Source organism: Dendropsophus ebraccatus, chromosome 1, assembly GCF_027789765.1.
Source record: "Dendropsophus ebraccatus isolate aDenEbr1 chromosome 1, aDenEbr1.pat, whole genome shotgun sequence".
Classification (NCBI taxonomy): Eukaryota; Metazoa; Chordata; class Amphibia; order Anura; family Hylidae; genus Dendropsophus; species Dendropsophus ebraccatus.
The window spans coordinates 158,203,751-158,216,082 of NC_091454.1; the positions used below are offsets into that span (position 1 = coordinate 158,203,751).

General features: G+C 41.8%; 1 protein-coding gene across 2 annotated transcripts in view; it reads left to right on the forward strand.

The window, feature by feature from the left end:
• The window catches only part of WDR72 (WD repeat domain 72), a 227,685-nt gene that overhangs the window by 37,895 nt on the left and 177,458 nt on the right, over window positions 1-12,332 (forward strand). The window contains exon 1 of one of the 2 annotated variants that reach the window (XM_069982644.1): window positions 2,461-2,540. The exons of the other annotated variant lie outside the window; for it this stretch is intronic. The gene's annotated coding sequence lies outside the window, so the exon portion shown is untranslated. Of the gene's footprint in view, window positions 1-2,460; window positions 2,541-12,332 lie in introns of those variants that run through there. 2 annotated transcript variants of the gene reach the window in all.

Below are 12,332 nucleotides of genomic sequence, written 5' to 3' on the forward strand. Positions count from 1 at the left end.
CACACCACCTCCTGCTGCTTTTTCTACACTCTGACTGGCTCTCCCAAGCAAATACTCTGGTGACTCCAAGTTGTGCAGAGGATTCCTGACTCAGTGCACCATGCATATTGAACTTTTAAGTAGTCAGTTTCCCACCGAGCGCTCTAAAGTGGCTTTCATCATCAGCCTATTGGAGGGTAGAGCTCTGGCCTGGGCCACGCCGCTGTGGGACCGAGATGATCCTGTTGCTGCCAATCTCCGAACCTTCCTAGTCGAGTTTCGCTCCGTCTTTGAGGAACCTGCCCGTGCCTCTTCAGCTGAAACTGCTCTCCTCAACCTCTCTCAAGGGAGCTCCTCTGTTGGTGACTACGCCATCCAGTTCCGCACCCTGGCGGCAGAATTAGACTGGAATAAGGCCGCTCTAATAGCCACCTTCAAGAGGGGCCTGTCCAGTCGGGTGAGAGACGTGCTTTCCGCCCGAGACCTACCTACCTCCCTGAACGAACTCATCCTACTGGCCACCAGGGTCGATACTCGTTTTTCTGAGAGAGAGGAGGAGGTCTGGCATGAACGGCGACTAGGCCTTTTTCCTTCGCCATCACCAGCTGGCGCCGGTCTTCCAGAATCCTGACGTTCCGGAGTCCCAGTCGACTCCTGAGATTCCTATGCAGGTGGAACGGGCTCACCTGACGCCTGATGAAAGACTTTGTCGTCTGGAGTTGAATCTCTGCCTCTACTGCGATGGTTCGGATCACTTTCGGCTGAGATGTCCCCAACGTCCTCAAGCGCCTGGGAAACTCCAGCACCTAGGTCCGGTGGGAGAGGTCTCCCTGAGTGTGAATGCCACCTCTCCAAGTTTGTCTGTGCCAGTTTCCATCCAGACACCCTCAGGACAAACTCACCAGACTATTGCCTTTCTCGATTCTGGGTCAGCAGGCAGTTTTATTGCAGCTACATTGGCCCAGAGATGGCGGCTACCTGTGACCCCACTAGCCAGATCCCTGGCTATCTCCTCGGTCACGGGCAAGATTCTTACCGACCATGTGCACTACCAGACCGCACCTCTAGTCCTTCAGGTTGGCACTTCACATCTGGAAAAGATCTCCTTCTACGTCCTGCCCCATTCTTCTTCCACCATCCTCCTGGGACTCCCTTGGCTGCAATTACATGCCCCTAAACTGGACTGGAGAACCGGGAAGATTCTCAGTTGGGGTCAGGACTGTTCCAACCGGTGTCTGAGGTCACCTCAGCCCAAGCATTCTATGTTGTCACCCGAGCCCGCCAAGCCTTTGTCCGGCCTACCGGCGGAATACCAAGATTTGCCTGATGCCTCCTTCTGCAGGCAAGAAAGAGGGGGAGGCCAAAGGGGGGGTACTGTCACGGCCGCGGCGGCGGGACCTCCTCCTGCCCCATGCAGCCGCCGGGGTCCTTGTGCAGGGACCCGGTGCTGCTGCTAGTTCGGCCCCTGGGGGCGCCTCACCTCTCCTCCGCTCCTGTCTCCGTCTGTGCCGGCCGGCGCACGCGTCCCCGCCTCCTAGGGGGCGCGCGTGCCGGCTGTCTCAGATTTAAAGGGCAAGTCCGCCCTTAATTGGTTAGTTGCACCAATCACTCCCTATAAATCCCAGCATGCCCTGTCCCTTGTGTTGGAGCCTCTATATGCTTCCCATAGCGTTTGGCCCAGCTCCCTGTTGTTCCTGACCTTAGTCCTTGTCCCTTGTTCCTGTCTTCAGTCCTTGTCCCTAGTCCTTGTCCGCTGCCTTTCCATTGTTCCTGAGTCCTGTCCGCCACCTGCGAGCACGTCTACTATCCTCTGCCTGCACTATCTCCTGCCTACTGCTCCTGCCACGCCTCGCCTGCCGTCACTAGCAACCAAGCCAGGGGTAGCGACCTGGGGGTCGCCTGCCGCAGCAAGTCCATCCCGCCTTGCGGCGGGCTCTGGTGAAAACCAGCGGCCCCTTAGACTCCGCTCCCTGGTGAGGTCAGTGCTATCGCTGGTGACGGTCCAGTGGATCCACTACTCCATGCGTTACACATACACAAACACATATTACTGAAACACACACACACACATACATACACATACACACACACACACATTACTTACTGACTGACACACACACATTATTGACTGACACACATTAGTAACTGACACACACACACAAATTACTGACTAATACACACACATTATTGACACACACACATATTACTGACTGACACAAACATTACTGACTGACATACACACATATTACTGACTGACAAACACACACCCACACACACACACACACACACAGCACTTACTGCTCAGTCTTCCCTCTCTTCCTCTCTGTCTGGCCAATCTCCACACTGTAGTATTGTGGACCTGCGGGTCATGTGATCAGGTCCTTCATCTCTCTCTCTCTCTCTCTCTCTCTCTGCAGGACGCCTACAGGTCCTGCTCCATCTCCTGTGTCTTCTGATGTTTAGCGCTCTACCTGTCTACAGTGAGGGGGCTGGCCATCAGAACACCGAGCCTCTCTCCCTCTCTGGGCCCCTGGAGCCACTGCGGCCCCAGCACTTGCCAGGTAAGCCCTGTGTTGACGCCGGCCCTTCCAGTCCATGCTATAACACTGTAAGGTACATTGCCCATTGAAGTCACAGTATAATAACTCAATAAAGAATTCAGGGTTAACTAACTGTAAAGTTAATATACCTTTTTTCTTTCCTGTTTATTTTTTTTGCTTATTATAAATTATAATAAATTATAAATTAACTGTCATGAAAGAGAAGAATAAAAAGTAAAAATGAAACATTAATGGAACAAAGAGCAGGACTTTCCACCATTTTTCGATGTGGTGCTGGATAATAATACCTCTTCTCTAATAGCTGTCCATCTAATTGACATGAGCTGCAGTGCAGAAATGTCAGTAGACGCCGTCACGCTGACCTTTATTCATTGTGCTTGTGCTTGATATAAGCAAGGTATGATTGTTTTCTACAATTAAGGAATGCTAAGAGAAGCTGGCCTGGGGTTAGCTAGAACAATGGAGAATGAGCTGTCCTGTGGATCCTGTTGTGTATAGAAAACAGGTATATTGTGAACCTCATATTTGATCAACACAACAAAACCAGTATTTATAAAAGGTAAAAGAGAACAAAACAATATGGTACATAGTGTACATAAAATAAATAAAAGACCTAAGTAAGTATATTAAAAGCCATTTCATACTAAGCCTAAAAGGATTTTGTTAAAGCAAGATAGTCAAAGTAACAGTCTAACCAATGTCTAACCAATGTCTACTGTACAGACATATTACTTTTACAAATTCTATACATTTATATAGATGTACTGATTAGTGATGAGCGAATACTGTTCGATTGAATAGATATTCGATCAAATAGTGAGATATTTGAATATTCGATCTTCGTACAAATATCCTGCAAATATTAGACAAATATTCGATAAGCGCTCAAATCCCCCAGCTTCTGGTTTTACCATCCAAATGGTCAAATAGATGTTTTTCACTAATCGAATACTTGTTCCCTTAGACTTTATTGGCATCGGATATTCGATCAAATATTCGAATATTCGCGGGATATTCGTACGAATATCGAATATTCAAATATCTCACTATTCACTCATCACTAGTACTGATCAATATATAGACAAATGTTTTTAAGAGAGAGATTTCAGTTTGTGTGCTGTAAAATAGATCAAATTGATCAGATATTGATCAGATATATTTTACACAGCCAATGATCGGCAATGGGCATTGCCAGAAACACTCATTTGCCCGATAATCAGCCTGTGTAAGGCTATGTTCCCACAACATGGCTGCTTGAGGCCAAATAACTGCCCTTATTTTATAATGACAGCCGTCATTTGTACAAAAGCGGCCATTACTATTAAATAATAACAGGTTTTTGGCCTTAAACCGCCTAAAAAAGACATTATGGGAACGTAGCCTAAAAGTGTCAGCGATTAAACGAGGACTGAGAACCCCCTGATCCTTGGCTGATCACAGCCCTTTGTGCATACCTATAAATCATTGTTTATCGTCCACACATCTCTCTGTGTAAACAGAAGATGTGTGGCCAATAGCCATACATGTAAATGGCAGCATGTACAACACAGGGGACTTCTGGAAAACATGGATACAGCCTATGGATATATTCATGTTTTCCAGGCAGCCTTAGGGTCCTATTAGATAAAACAATGTTTAAAGTGTCACTGTCGTTAATTTAATTTTTAATTTTTTTTTCAGAAATCAATAGTCCAGGCGATTTTAAGAAACTTTGTAATTGGGTTTATTAGCCAAAAAAAAATGCATTTTTATCATGAAAAAGCAGTTTGAAGCTCTCCCCCCTGTCGTTATTGTTCTCCTATGGAGAGAGCTAAAAAAACACACCAAAACAGGACAACAAAGAGTTAATCTACAAATACCTCACCCTTTATCTCCTCTGACAGTCACCACTGACCTCTCTGAGCTCTGAGTACAGCGTTCACCCAACTCCATGCCTGTAATCCTCTGTTATCTGCTTTCTGCTGTTGGCTAACTCCCTCCTTCCTCCTCCCCCCTCCCCTCTCTATAGACCAGACTGGGTTGTGTCTGATGCAACAAGTCACAATTTCCTGATTTTTTTGCAGTGGAGGGAAAAGAGGAGGGGGGGGGGCTAAGAAAAGTCTTTTTAAATGCAGATAATGGCATATTTGGCAAATAAATCCAATTACAAAGTTTCTTAAAATTGCCTGGACTATTGATTTCTGCAAAAAAAAAAAAAAATACGACAGTGACTCTTTAACGATTAACGATAAATGATTGAAAAAAAAGATTGTTTATCCTTAACCTGAAATCATTCACCATAGTACACAGAACGATAGTTGTTAGTTAAAATCAGCGATTGTTACTACGATGGTTAACTCCATCTAAGACCAGCAGAACAAAGAATGGTTTGGGATTACACTGAACGATTAGTGAACAAATGCGAAATTACAGGCGAACAAATGTGGAATTACAGCGAACTAATAGCAATGATTTCAGGGTCAGATCTAAATCAACGATCAATGACACACTAACAATTTTTCGATTGTTGCCTGCAATTACACAGGGTGATTATCACGTAAATTCCAACAATATAAATTTTCCACACGATAATTGTCCCGTGTAATAGGGCCCTTAGAGCTGTATTCAACTTCTTCAGCCACCAGTAGTAAAAGACCATACAGGTCTGCATGAAACCCAGCATGCTCGAGGTTCGCTCATCTTTAGTTATAGATTGAACTTGATGGACTTTAGGTTAAACTTGGACGCTTTTATTTTTTCAAACCTTTGCCAAATATGTAATTTTCTAACTATTTATTGCATTGGTAGAAGTCTCTTAAAACTTACACACTTTATCTAGTCCTTTTTTTTTGGATATATTGCTGTAATGTCCTCCCTTTGTTTAAACACTATGCTACACGTAGATACTTTGCAGTTTGTATTCACTGACTTATTCCCCTCGATGGGGAGTTTTAGGATTGTTCATTAAGGAATGGCATATCCTAGTAAACTGGCATCACTGTATAACATGGGAAAACCCTGTTATATTTTAATGTAAATAGGAAAAAAAAAATTCTATTTTTTTTATTTGCTACATAAAAAACAATCTTGCTGTCTCAGACCTAAATTCTTTAATAGGTAACTGGCTGTGTAGAGCCTGACATTCTGTTGAATGGTTTAAGGAGCTAATTCTTCTCACAGCAAAAGCTTTGTCATACAAATGAATTGCTCAGAACTAGGCACCTTTATTAAAGCCGTGAGTTTGGAAGTAATCCATGGACCATTTATTTTTAGACTGCAGAAATAAATGGGTTAAAGCCAGGGAATATTTATGCCTGAGCAGGCAGACCTGGCTCTGTTAAACACGTCATGATTAGCTCTAGTGCATTAGTCACAATTATGCCTCTGGCTCTCTTTGACTTTGCAAAGACACATTTTATATATATATTTTTTAACAACAGGGTGATGGAACCAGTCGCTAGAATTCAGGCACTTTATTATCACTCTGTACGTGTCAGCTTTTGTATTTGTTAGAATAAAATAACTGCACAGAGGCAGATATAGAGTAGAGCCATCAACTTTTTAAGAATTGTGGCATGACTTCATCTATTGTCATAGAAGATATGAACTGGACTTTAAAGAAGTATGTGAGTAACAGCTCTGACCTTTTCATTGACTGCATGGTTATTTTTACTTGAAAATGTAATTGCTCAATTGAATTAGACCACTGTACAGTGTGAATGCTGTTTTGGTGTGACCTGCTCTTCTGGATTTGCTTTTCCCTATTTCACACAGTCGTGCCATTGTCATTTAGCCCAGTAATATGGGTGGAGTGTACTTGACAGCAGAAAAGCTCAAGCATTAAGGCAGACAGTGTCATTGGTTTACTATAGTGAAATTGTGACTAGGAATGACATGCGATGCGTCATGGATGCATTGTCATGCATTGTCATCTGATCATTTCCAACAAATACTAAGATATTTAAGTGCATGCATATTGTATGACGTGGAGCATGTGTATGTTTAATACTTTGTGCGAGTGTAAATATGAGAATTTCTCTCAACTTTCACAGTCGCAAAACTTTAAAAGCTTAACCCCTTCATGAACTAAAGTGATTAATGCACAGATGTCCAGGTCAAATTCAAGCAATGTTTTTCTTTGTCTTTTAAGAGCCCTAGCGATTTTATTTTTTCACCTACAGGGCTGGTCGGGGTGTCATTTTTTACACCATGATAATAATAATAAATTTTTATTTATATAGTGCCAACAGATTCCGCAGCACTTTACAATTCTGGGGGTACAAACATAGACAAAAATAGACATTACAGAGATATACATATAATCATCCATACATGAGGAGTGAGGTCCCTGCTCGCATGCATCAGCTTACAGACTATCAGGAGGGGGTGCGAGACAGAATGGCAGAGGGGCAAAGTGCTTCATTGTTCTTATGGTCCGGCCATCATTATAAATGAGGCAGTGCAGGTAAGTGTGGGTGAACCTGTCACCAGCCAATGCCTGCATGCACAGGTCTAAGTGCTTAAATGGTTGGCGTGTATGTATGTGTCTGTGTGTGAGGGGGTGGGGGGGGGGGTTGAGGGTAGCAGTCAGATTAGGAAACCTGGTAAGCTTGAACAGATGTGTTTTGAGGACAGGTTTGAAGCTTTGTGTATTGGAGGTGAGTCTGACAGTCTTGGGTAATGCATTCCATAGAACTAGTGCAGCTCGGGTGAAGTCCTGATCTCTAGTTTTTATTGGTATCATATTGGTGTAAGAGAAAAATTTTGATTTTTTTTCGCTTTTCATTTATGCTGTTCACCGTGCAGGAATAATATTGTTACATTTTAACCCTTAGGCGACCCTGGACGTACCCCCACGTCCAGGACCATCTCACCGCGTTCAGAGCGGGGCCGCGCTCTGAACCGCCGCGGTCCCGGGTGCCGCTTGTAGCAGCCGGAAGCAATCAATGTGCCTATCTCATGGATCTGTGCTGCAAATCTATGCTGCAGAGATCTCTATGAGAGATCAGTGCACTTACACTAAAAGTCCCCCAGGGTGTAAAAGTTAAAATAAAAGTGTGGTTATTAGTAAAAAGCCCCCTCCCCTAATAAAAGTCAGAATCACCCCCTCTTTTCCCATGTTATAAATAAACATGTTTGCTATCGCCGCGTGCATAATCGCCCGAACTATTAATTAATCACATTCCTAATCTCGCACTGTAAATGGCGTAAGCGCAAAAAAATCCCAAAGTGCAAAATTGCGCATTTTTGGTCGCATCAAATCCTGAAAAATTGTAATAAAAAGCGATCAAAAAGTCGTTTATGCGCAATCAAGGTATCGATAGAAAGAACACATCATAAAATGACACCTCACACAGCCGCATAGACCAAAGGACAAAAGCGCTATAAGCCTGGGAATGGAGCGATTTTTAGGAACAGATATTTGTTAACAATGGTTTGGATTTTTTACATTTTTTATCAGATAAAAGAAAAGTTATACATGTTACATATCGTCGTAATCGTAACAACTTGAGGAACATATATAACAAGTCCGTTTTACCCCAGGGCGAACGGCGTAAAAACGAAAAAAAAACCAAATAAAAGAAATGCGTTTTTTTTCAATTTCACCACACTTTGAATTTTTTCCTGGTTTCGCAGTGTACTTTATGAAAAAATTCAGCCTGTCATTGCAAAGTACAATTAGTGGCGCAAAAAATAAGAGCTCATGTGGATTTCTAGGTGAAAAAATGCAAGTGCTATGGCCTTTTAAGCACAAGGAGGGAAAAACGAAAACGCAAAAATTTTAATTGGCAGGGTCCCCTAAGGGTTAATAGATCAGACAATTCTGCGTGCTATGATATGTAACATGTTTATTTTTTTTATATTATTATTTGTATAATGGGAAAGGGGGTAATATAAATAATTATTGGGACATTTTTGTTAGTGTTTTTATTTTTAAAAAACTTTTTTTTCCTTTATTTATTTATTTTTACACATTTTGTATTGCATACATAAGTCCCTTAGGGGGCTTATATATGCAATGCTCTGATTGCAAATACTGATCTATGCTATGCCATAGCATAGAATTCATCAGTATTATCGGCGATCTGTGCATAGTCTGCCTGAGAGCAAACTATCAACAAATTGCTGATCCAACAGGACAGAGGTAAGTGACTTACTCCTGCCTGCCGGTACAAGTCATCGGGACTGATCAGTCAGTGACAGGTGCTTGTCCTCTCACTGACTACCCTAAACGCTGCGAACGCCGTGCATGGCAGCATTTAAAGGCGTCCTGCAGCTGCCTGTCATTATACCCGGGTCTGAAGTCAGTAATGTGTGCAGGGTTGATGGTATTGAAACGTCCATGCACACATTAAAACCCCTTCACAGTCAGGATTGTTAATATATGTTCCTGCTGCAGGGTGTATGGCTGATGTGAAGGGGTTCAAAACAGTGGGAGAGATTTATCAAACATGGTGTAAAGTGAAACTGTCTCAGTTGCCCCTAGCAACCAATCAGATTCCACTTCTCATTCCTCACAGGCTCTTTGAAAAATGAAAGGTGGAATCTGATTGGTTGCTAGGGGCAACTAAGACCATTCTACTTTACACCAGTTTGATAAATCTCCCCCAGTATTTGTAAATGACATTACATGCCATACAGCATCATTTTCTACAGATATCAATCACAACTATAAGCATTTTAAGTAAAGTTTGTTGTCTTCATATAATGTAGCTTTAAAATTACTTTATATTGTTTTTCAATAATAACATTATTCAGAAAATAGAGGTAGAAAGAACATAATGCACATGGAAGTTTTTGTTTAAAATGTACCTATCATTTCTATCAACTTCTGAGGTGTCATAGTGACATGTCAGAAGTTTGCATCAGTGGAGGTCCGAGTGCTGAGACCCTTGCTGATCCAGGGAAAGAAGGGGCAGAAAGATGTGACTGCATGCACTGTGCCTCTTTATCTCCACTCGAAATAGCTTTAATGAGGGGTTTATGGTTATAATGAAGTGTATAGGACTTCCTCTAAGTCCCATAGACTTTGGCTATTAAGCCATTTATAGCAGAGATGAAGGGGCACAGTGCTTGTTGCCAAGCACTTTTGCCAATTTAGCACCGGAACCCCCACTGATACAAACCTCTGACATGTCACTATATGCTTGTGTGAAAGCAGCCTTTAAATGTAATCATGTTTGCCATAAGTTGGACACTTTATAGTAAATTTTTTTAATGCGTACTATTAATAAGTAAACTCACTGCACTTACTAACAGCAGCTTCCTGTGCCTTATAAGATGGCTGACATGGAGGCGCATGTGACCATGCCCCCCCCCACCACCAAGTTTCCGGGTATGGTTACGTGCTTCTTCATGTCAGCCATCTTATGGACAGAAAGAGAAAAAGAAAAAGGGGAGGGGGAAGGGCGCTTTCTTATGTAGCGTGGTTAAAAGGAATGAACGGAGAGCGCTCCACCACAAAATGCACTCACCTGGTGGAGTTGTGCAATGTGAATAGGCACAACTCTATTAAGCATATATATATATATATATATATATATATATATATATATATATATATCACCGTGGCCAGCCAAGGAACAATCACCAAGAACAGTCATTCATAGTAGAAATGCAGAATCCTCACCAGACCTGAGGAGAGTACGATCCTCTCAAAGGGACGCAATCCTCACAAAGCGCCCCTTTGTGAGGATCGTACTCTCCTCAGGTCTGGTGGGGATTCTGGATTTCATCTTATCACCACAGAGCAGGGCAGTACATCCTGGAGGAGAGGGGTCTGATATTAGCTCTATGAGGTACACAGGGAGCTGCTGTCAGTATATACAGTGAGTACAGTTACTAATACTGTACACTGAGCAATTTTACTATAAAGTGGCCAATGCCTTTAAGGGAGCTTCTTTCTTTTATGAAAAATAGAAACTTTACAAACTTGCAGTAAATATCACATGCCCATACTGCCTAAGTTTTCAATCATACAAACATGTGTAAGGGCTGTGTGTGCCATTAACTTGGCTGCAGACTGGCACATGTTGCTGTATATTTTAAGGTATGTTTTGTTGCAAAAAAAAAAAAATCTGAAATCTATGCATCTAAATAGGGTTGGTTCTGCAGATTGGGTCTGATATTTTTTAAAAAAACCTCATTCATGTCCGATACATTTCTGTAACATAGCTATGGCATGTGAAGATTTCCTACAGTTAGAGGCAACTTAGATTTTCATGTATCAACAACTGGTAGTTGTGTGTACTGAGCCTGATTCAGGCTAAATTAGTTAGGTAAAAATATATGAGCTGTCTGCAAACTCATCCAGTGAGGCTTCTGCCTTTTGGTAGAATGGGCCACGACAGATTGTGTTTTTTTTTTAACAATTAGGGTAGCTTTACACATAACGGAATTGGAAATCTGCTGAGCTTCCCATCCTGTCAGTTTCAATAGGATCACATACTCGCAGTGGAATTATTATCCCACTGCAAGTATGTAAGTGGAAGCCCCCTTAACCCCATGGCCCAGTGTATACAATACCCAGTCCGCGCTCCGGCTTGCTCTGTGGCTTCCGGTGTCCTGACATCCCGCTCAGCCAATCGGTGCACTGTCCCGCTGCAGCACTGATTGGCTGATCGTGATATCCAGATCCTGGAAGCCACAGAACTCAGGCACTCTGTGATCTTCTTATGCCAATTCTAAATACTTCACCTTCTGTTTTAGTTTCTATACCTAATAAATCCAATCATAAAGCCGATATATTTAATATCATCTGAAAACTACTGGGGAAAAAAAACAAAACAAAAAAAAACAGAAACAGCTGCTACTTATTCATTATTATTACAGTCAATAGAGTAAGACATGCGGCTAAAGGGGCAGCCCCTTAATATACAGTTTTATCCTCTTTTTATTAGAAGAAACTGTGAATGCAAAGAAAGGTAATTGTTTTTGACTGCGTACAACGAGAACAGATAGAGTTCAGGGCTGGAATTATGTAGTGATGCTATAAAACTTTATTTTTAAAGGAAGTAAACTACCATTTTATAGTAGGTCAAATATTCAATGGAACAATTGTATGGATTTCTGCATTAGTGCTGATAGGAATATATTTAGGAAATCAAAGGCACCTAGTACAGTGAGTAAGCAATTTGTTATCCTCTTTAAAAGCTGTACACGATAGGGGAGAAGAGAGCCATTAATACAGTAAATTGAATAGCTGTACAATGGACTCGTTGGTAGGCATAGAGTGTGCTCTAAAAAGATAGAGTGTTCACTCTCATCCCCGGCAATAAATTGTAATGGTACAGTGGCAGATAGCATCCACAGCAAAATTGTGTTTTTGTTTTCTTTAGATTTCAGCATCTTTATATTTTCCCTTGTCATATAGCGCTTTTTGTCATTGTGGCTAAAAGTGACAAGATAGAACACAGGGCTCATCAAGATGCTATTGTGATGTTTTATGTGCTAAATAGTATAATAAAACAAGAAATTTCTTAGCACTGTGTAGGCTGTCTTTTTTTTCCGGGTGGTAACCCTTGCATCACCGGATCAGTTTTTTATCTGCTGATAGGCTTTAATATCTGTAAATACCAGAGGTATAAGGCTATGTTTGCACAACCTCTTTGTTTAGGCAGAAAAAAAAACAGTAGTTTTTTCATAATGATGGACGTTAATAGTGATTATGATCATTATTTACAGTCGCCATTATAAAATAGTGGCCATTATTTTAAAAACAACAGCCATTATGTCACCTAAAAAGATGTTGTGGGAACATAGCCTTAATCAGAGTTTGCATCAATGTAAGGGAATACAGATGTTATTTGTGCA